Genomic DNA, 7,217 nt, shown 5'->3' with positions numbered 1-7,217 from the left:
GGGCAAGGTTTTTCCTCATGATTCATGAAAGAAAGCATGAAAAACTGTGTCAGGGGGATATGCTTTAGGAGAGACTGGCGATAATGCATGTTTTTGGAGTCATTTTTTCCATTTTCCTTGAATTAGCTGCTTAATTTTTGCTATTCTATGGCTAATACCCTCATCAAAGTAGTGCTTAATTTTTTCTATTCTATGGCTAATACCATCATCAAAGTAGTACTTTAGACGAACCCCCCCTCCCCCCCTCCAAAAAATAAAAAAATAAAAATCTGACCCCCCGAATGAAAGGTTAAAAAACATATGTAATCTATTTGAAACTTCTGCTACCAGCCATCTCTGAAATGCTTGGCAACACTGGCAGAATTTAAGAGATTATTCTGCAGAAGGGGCAGTGCTTTCATAACAGGAAGGAGTACCGGAGTACTATTTGTTAGGAAGATCAAGTGGGAGGTCATTTGAAGAGGGAAGGGAAAGAAAAGGAATCTGACTAAACTACACGTTTAGATAGTAGACACCCCAGTAAGGGCTGTTACATTTAGCCATCTATGACTTCATGGCACATCACATGTGCGTGCGTGTGTGCATGTGCACGTGCATGTTCATGGTTACTTTTTCTCTGCCTTCAGCCTGTTTGTCAGATGGCTGTATATTTCTTTGATTGCGGTACTTTTAAGGGTATGTTTGCATGCTTGATAAGGAGGCTCTGCAGCTGCGGGTATTTCATTTGAAATGCTTCCTTCCTGTTTTTCAAATGGTTGTATACTCCTTTTATTGCCATACTTTAAGGGTATTTTTACTTTAATATGGACGCTCTGCACCTACAAGTATTTCATTTGAACCTTGTAACATATAATTGTCTTGGTGTAGTTGAGTCCTCTGTGAATAGCAGAAGTTATTGGGCATATTTGTCTCTGAGCTTGTACGCATAGCTTTATGTGAATCTAGAGTTTGCGACTGAAGGAGTGGTGATTGCAAGAAAGGAGAACCCTGCTGCAAAGGTGGTGTTGCAGTCAGGCAGCTGAGAGAAAATCATGCTCTTGAGCTTCACACCCACTCTACAACCCATACCTTCTTCAAAATAAAATAGTTTTACAAACTAAGGCACGAGGATTCAAGTACATGATGAGTGCAGTGATGAATGCTGTCTTAGTGCAATGCCAATCGCATTCCGTATGATGTATTATCCCTTCCCAACTCTTCCAACATATCCTTTAGAGCATACATCCATCTTCACTCACCAAGGGAGCCAATTTGGCATCAAGAGTGGTGTAATTGACGACAGGTCTCTGAGTTCAACGATCCTTAATGGCTTCGTTTTCTATTACCAACTGTGGGTTGAGCGAGAGAGGTGTAACACTGTCGACTGAATAGCATGATCTCTACTCGGAAAGAGTTTTAAGTAATGGTGATGGTGGTCGAGGCACCTAGATGTCTGGCCTTCTTCCACCGGTTCCGCTCTACTTTGGTTGCTTGCTTGGCTATCACTTGCGCACGTGATCCCTTCCATCCACTTTTAATCCTTGTTTTCTTTGGGTCTTCTTTCTTCTCATAGTTCATTTCTCCTCGTGTCTTCCTTCTCTTGTCCATCTTATGCTGTGTGTTTAATTGTATCATGATGCATGTAAGCTCGTAGGCTTGTTGAATTTCCTTGGTTCGTAATAGAGATTGTCTAGTCATGTTTTGTAATACTAATTAAAACTCTTTGAATTTAAGTTCCCTACTTTTATAGTTGCACTGTTGCCAATTTTATAGCTGCACACTGTTGTCAAATTTCTGAAATTGCACTAGTTCCGTGCTTCCCTATGGTAGTATTAGTCAGGCTTAGAATCTCTCCAATCTTTTATATTGGCAGGCTTAGAATCTCTCCAATCTTAGGGCTCTGTACTTGTGCAGCCACTTAAAATTTGGAATCAAACACTAGTAACAAATCCATAGTTGGAAAAGATGGGTAATGAACACCAAATATATAAATATAAATAATATAAATAATATATATATGAGAACCAATTGAAGCTTAGCAATAATATTCTTAAACGCAATACTCTATTCCATTACAAAACCTTCTCACAAAAGGGAGCCCCAGTACAACATTCGATAGCTTAAGGGAGCATCTCCATAAAGTGACACCTATGGTGCCACCTAAACCCATGAGGCTATGATATTAATCCCATTACATCATTGATGATATCATCCTATCTTTATACTTTTTGTATTTCTTTACCCTTATCATTTATACCTTCATCATTGATGATATATATTTCCACTTTTTGTATTTCTTTACCGTTATCATTTATACCTTCATCAACTACAAACACAAAAAATGTTTTGACTCCAAGCTTTTAGACCTTACACACATTCTTTTAAAGTCAAGGACTATGCTTTCCCAATGTGCATCATTACTAATTTGAACACTCTTTCCATTGGTGATGAGGTTCCTTAAGACTCCATGTGTGCTCACTTGCACTCCAAGCTCTTGGTTTGAGCAAACTCTACAATTTGCCTTTAGTTTTGGAGCTTCCTTTGACCTGGGCCACCCTTGTGGACTACGGGATACACTTATACTCAAGGTGAGAGAAACTGGACAGAGAGGGTTGGGGCAATGCCCTTGGAACATTCACTTTCTCTTCCCACACACAAATGTTTGTGATTTTTTACATCCATTTTGACTCGTAGTTAGGGCGCGCCACTTGTTTAAATTGCCTCTGTCCATTTGCCACACCTAAGGATAACACTTAAGAGTAATGGTCTATCCTTCACACTTGTTTAAATTGCCTCTTTCCATTTGCCACACCTAGGAATAACACCTAAGAATAACGGTCTTTCCTTAACGTGATTGATTGATTGATTATTTTTTTAAAGGGCTAATTCTCCTAAAAGAGATTATTGGCGAAAAGTGAATGTTTCAACACTTGATCAAGTACAAGAAATGTAAATTTTTCCTAGTGTGGATGTCATTGTTGATTGAGTTGATAAATTAACTGTGATAGTTAGTGATGTGGGAGTATGCGATGAATCCCATTTTGTACAATAGATTCTACCTAGCCTTTCAATGCAAGTGAAGTCTTTTAATGCTAGGAAATTTCTCAAGTGTTTTAAAGAGGACTCAAAAAAATGTGAAGAGTCTAAAGTTCCTTTACACACAACCTGTTGTTTGAATTTAGGGTTCAACCACAAAGGGAATTCTTTACTCAACCTTGAGTTTGTAGTAGTTTGACTCTTGAGCCGCACAAGAGGTCTCGAGTTGTTCAATTCCCATTCTTGCCTTGATAAGAAGGTCTTTTGAACTTAGGGTTCAACCCTAGCAAGGTGCACCATCATGTGAATGGCAAGGCACAACATCGATTGAATATAGCAAGATCTCTATCGGGGATTGAAAAAGGCCGCTAGAGCTTCATGGCCCATCATAGAATGAGCTACCCATTTGTGGGTGAAGGTGCTTCCAATGTGGCTTCGCCTTTGACTTTTTTGCATCATTATATCACAAGGAGATTTTGTTCATTCACTCTACTATGTAGGGGAAAAAAAGCACACTAGATAATTTCCTAGACATAAATGAACATATTTACGAAAAGTGAAAACTAGAAAAAAACGGAACCCTTTCTTAGATAGGCTAACTAGAAAAAACTAAGAAAAATGGAACACTTTCCTAGATAGGGTAACTAGGAAATACAATCCATGGATTTCTTTGTATAGAAAAATTAACCCTTGGAGCCTTGGGATTACGGAAAGCAGGCGGATTCAAGTGGCTAAGGCTTAGATTTCATAAATCCAAGGTTATTGGCTATTTATGATTGGACTATTATTTATAACTTCTGCCATGGACATGTGGACGTGGCATATCATGGGTGTAGTCTTGGCGCGGGTCTATATGGGCACAGGAACTGGTGGTATGGGACTTTAGGAATGACTAGCTAGGACTTGTGGTACTCAGAAACGTCCTGGTTTCTTTGATGAACATGATGCAAAAGGCACATCTGCAAACTCGGACTTAGTTTCACATGGTACATCACCACAACATAACCGTGAAGTGTACTGCTTAAGCTTAACGAGACCAACTATCCGTTATGGTCCTATATGATGCAGCATGTATTGGTAGCCAAAGGGCTATGGAATGTTATGGTTAGTACTCAGAAGCGTCCTGGTTCCTCTGATGAACATGATACAAAAGGCACATTTGCAAAAACGGACTCAGTTTCACATGGCACATTACCACAACATAGCATACCTTCTACGCAAGAACAAACAAAGTGGGATGGAAGAGATGCGTAGGCACATGCGTTGCTTGCTTTGTCAGTTATTAAGAGGAGCATTATTCCTCACATTCGGTCATGTAGGACTGCTAAACATGCTTGGGACGTACTTGTGTCATTGTACAGGAGATCAGGCTTTTGCTACCAGTCAATAAAGAGGTAAAGGTAAATTCTTTCCTCAGGGTAGTTACAAGCCAAAATTAGAGTCATCACGCAAGCTTGCAGACAAGGAAGAGGACAAGCCAAAGAAAAAGGAAAAATGCAACTATTGCAAGAAACCTAATCACTTCATTAATGAGTGCAAGAAGCGAGTAGACCAGGAGAAAAAGAAAGACTTAGGTATGGCTGTAGCTAATGTGTTAGCATCTAGTGCGAAAAATAAAAAATCTGCAAACTATGCACATGATGATTTATTGTGCAATGTAGTTATGATCCTTTGCATAAGGATGTATGCATGGCTGTTAAAGATGTACATGTATGGTATTGACAGTGGTGCTAGTGGCACATTACTTCTCCATCGCAGTTTGTTCTCATCACTTGAATCTGTTTCACAGGGAAACAATGTAACATGTGCAAACAACTCCTCATATCATGTAAAAGGAGTTGGTCAAATTGTTCACACTACTAAAAATGGTGGAACAATCACGCTAAAAATGGTGGAACAATCACGCTTTCAAATGTATTATATGTATCAGGGATAAAGAAGAACTTATTTGTGGGGATGACAGATGTATTGTTCATGATCGAAGTGATAGCAAGATAATTGTTTCTTATGATACTGTCCCATGGACTTTACATGCTATACATATGAAAGGCAAAGGCATGCTGTATGTACACTTTCTGCCACAAAGGCAATGGGTGATGCTAAGCTATGGCATGCGTGCTTTGGTCACTTGAACTTTGGCAGTTTTTTATGTTTGCATAAACATGACATAGTGTCTGAGCTGCCACATCGTGAATCCCCTATCAAACATGTTTGTGAGATTCTTGGAAAAATGTCTGAGTTGCCACATCTTGAAGCCCCTATCAAACATGTTTGTGAGGGCTGTATTCTTGGAAAAATGCAGCGCGAGCATCATTTTCCAAAGATGTATAGTTAGAGGTGTCCAAAAATTGCAACTTATACACAGTGATGTATGTGGTCCTATGAGGATACCATATATTGGTGGATACCTCTATTTTGTCACATTCATTGATAATTCTTCTAGATATGCTTGGGTATATCCATTGAAACAGAAATCAGAGGGTTTATGTGCTTCAAGCACTTTGCTGCTCTATAGCTGAAAATACTTCTACAGGTAAGATTGGTACCCTGCATACTGATCGAGGGGAGTATATGTGTAAGGAGTTTTATGCATACATGCTTGATCATGGGATAAAACACCAATGTATTGTGTCCTATACACCTCAGCAAAATGGTGTAGTTGAATGTAAAAACATGTCTTTCATGGAGATGGCACGATGTATGGTCAAAAGTTAGGAGTTACATCATGGTTTTTCTGGCAAGAAGCAGTCATGTGTGTAACATATGTTTTGAATAGGTGTTCTACAAAGGCTTTATATACAATTATGTCTTTTTATTGGAATGGCAGAAAGCCCTCTGTGGCTCACTTACACATTTTTGGTTGTCTTGCTTATGCACTTGTTCCTGAGCAAATTCGTAGCAAGCTTGATGATAAGGTTGTTAAATGTATTTTTGTGGGATACAACTCAAAAAGTAAGGGTTATTGTCTCTATCATCTTGCTACTAAAGCGGATTCTTGTTAGTAGAGATGTATTTGTGAAAGATGTAATTCAGCCCTTGCTTTCATATAAAAAACAGCAAAATGTATGTTCGTAAAACATATTCGACACTCTCCTGCATTGTTCAATGCAAGACACATTAATGTAAAGAATTTGGGTAATCAAAGGAATGCTGAAAATTAGCCCAAATAATTTCAAATCAGCATGTTTTTCAGGGATAGCCTATTGATGAGGTAAATGTGGATGATGCAGATGATGAGGAAAGACGAGAAATTGAGGAGTCAAAAAGTATGCCAAAATGGATGGTGCAAACACTACGTGATAGTAAATTGGCCACTCCTTTGTCTAGCAGAACACGTGCAGGATCTCATCATGCATCTCTTGTTGATGCAGGTTATGCTCTTATTGCTAGTTTATATGCTGAAGAGGAACCTGTCTCCTTTGATGAAGTAAAGGAATCTAAAAATTGGATAAGTGCTATGCAATCTGAGTATGATTCGATACTTAAAAATGATACATGGGATTTGATAGACTTGTCTCTTGGCAAGAAGGCCATTGGTACGAAATGGGTTTACAAGCTCAAACATAGAGCGGATGGTAGTGTTAAGCGATACAAATCTAGGCTTGCAAAGGGTTATGCACAAGAGAAACACATTGACTACGGTGAAACCTTTGCACCCACATGTCATATGACTACCATGCGGACTATCATTGCATTTGCAACACATATAAAAGTTGGAATGTACATCAGTTGGATATCAAAACTGCTTTCTTGAATGGAGATTTACATGAGGAGGTCTATGTATCTCAACCTTGTGGTTTTGTTCAAAAAAGTCAAGAGTATGCAGATTGAAGAAATCTTTATATGGTCTTAAGAAGGTTCCCAAAGCATGGTACAAAAAGATATATACAAACTTGGTTGCACAGGGTTTTGGCAACATGCTAACTGACAGTATCCTCTATATTAAGAGGACTAAGGATGTTTTTTTGGCATCATGCTATACGTTGATGACATGCTACTCACATAACCTAATGATAATCATATTTTAGCTTTTATAGCTGATTTAGAGAAGTCTTTTGAGACGTCAGATCTTGGAATGTTGCACTATTATTTAGGCATTGAGTTTTGGCAACGTAATGATAGCATTGTTATGCTGTAGAGAAAATACATAGATGCATTGTTGAAGAGGTTCTAAGTCTTGAAGATGTAGGTGACTCTTTTGA

This window comes from Cibotium barometz, chromosome 7 (genome assembly GCF_041138505.1).
Source record: "Cibotium barometz isolate CiBa-2024 chromosome 7, ASM4113850v1, whole genome shotgun sequence".
Taxonomy (NCBI): Eukaryota; Viridiplantae; Streptophyta; class Polypodiopsida; order Cyatheales; family Cibotiaceae; genus Cibotium; species Cibotium barometz.
Note: the sequence above shows the minus strand (reverse complement) of the source record.